The sequence below is a fragment of the Galeopterus variegatus genome, unplaced genomic scaffold (assembly GCF_000696425.1).
Source record: "Galeopterus variegatus unplaced genomic scaffold, G_variegatus-3.0.2 Scaffold2308, whole genome shotgun sequence".
Lineage (NCBI taxonomy): Eukaryota > Metazoa > Chordata > Mammalia > Dermoptera > Cynocephalidae > Galeopterus > Galeopterus variegatus.
In genome coordinates this window covers 65,708-67,417 of record NW_007728419.1, presented here as the reverse complement: position 1 = coordinate 67,417, position 1,710 = coordinate 65,708, and positions in this window count along the sequence as shown.

Here is a 1,710-nt window from a genome sequence, read left to right as displayed (position 1 = left end):
GAAGGGATGTTGAATTTTGTCAAATGCTTTTTCTGCATCTATTGAGATGATCATATGGTTTATGTCCTTGATTTTGTTAATGTGGTTTATCACATTTATTGATTTGCATATGTTGAACCATTCTCATTTCCCTGTAATTAATCTCACTTAATCATGGTGCATAATCTTTTTGATGTGCTGTCACATTCTTTTTGCTAATATTTTGTGAAAGATTTTTGTGTCTATGTTCATCAAAGATATTGGACTGTAGTTTTCTTTTTTTGTTGTATCTTTGTCTGATTTTGGTGATGATGTGATGATGGCCTCATGGAATGAGTTTGGGAGAATGGCCTTGGCCTCTGTTTCGTTTTTTGGGATAGTTTGAAAAGGTATTAATTCTTCTTTATAGGTTTTGTAGAATTCAGCATTGAAGCCATCCAGTCCTGAGCTTTTCTTTGTCGAGAGACTGCAGATTACTGCTTCAATCTTGTTGCTCATTATTGGTCTGTTCAGGTTTTCTGTTTCTTTTTGGTTCAGTCTTGGTAGTTTGTATGTGTCTAGAAATTTATCCATTTCCTCCAGATTTTCAAATTTGTTGGCATGTACTTGTTCAAACTAGTTGCTAATGATTCTTTGTATTTCTGTGATACAGGTTGTGATATCTCCTTTTTCAATTCTGATTTTTGTTATTTGGGTCTTTTCTTTTTTTAGTTATTCTAATTGTTTGTCTATTTTATCTTCTGAAAAAAACAATTTTCTGTTTCATTGATCTTTTGTATCTTTTTAAAAAAATCTCTATTTCATTTAGTTCTGCTCTGATCTTAATTATTTCTTTCCATCTACTAATTTTGGCATTGGATTGCTCTTGTTTTTCTAGTTCTTTGAGATATAATTTTAGATTATTTATTTCAGGACTTTTACTCTTTTGATATAAATATTTGTTACAATAAACTTTCCTACTAGTATTGCTTTTCCAGTATCCCTTAGATTTTGGTAATTTGTGCTTGTATTTTCATTGGCTTCAAGGAATTTTTTGATTTCCTGCTTTATTTCTTCTTTGACCCATTGGTCAAAGGAGCATATTAAGGAACATATTGTTTAATTCCCATTTATTTGTGTAGTTTCCAAAGTTTTGTTTGTTGTTAATTTTTAATTTTATTCCATTATGGCTGGAAAATATTCCTGATATGATTTCATCTTTTTAAATTTGTTCAGACTTACTTTGAAGCCTAACATGTGCTCTGTCTTGGAGAACAATCTGTGTGCTGATGAGAAGGTATATTTTGCAGCTGGTGGGTGAAATATTCTGTAAATGTCTGTCAAGTCCATTTCGTCTAAAGTGCTGTTTAAATCCAATATTTCTCTGCTTATTTTTTGTCTAGATGATGTGTCCATTGCTGAGAGTGACATGTTAAAGTCCCCAACTATTATTTTGTTGGGAGTCTATTTCTCCCTTTAGATCTAATAACAGTTGCTGTATATATCTGGGTGCTCTGATGTTGGGTTCCTATATATTTATGATTGTTATAACTTCTGGCTGCATTAATTCTTTTATCATTGGATCATGTCCTTCTTTGTCTGTTTTCATAGTTCTTGGTTTGAAGTCGATTTTATGTGATATAAGTATGGCAACTACTGCTCGGTTTTGGTTTCCATTTCTGTGGAATATCTTTTTTTTTTTTTTGGACCAGTAAAGGGATCGCTACTCTTGGCTTGGTGTGGCTTGGTGTT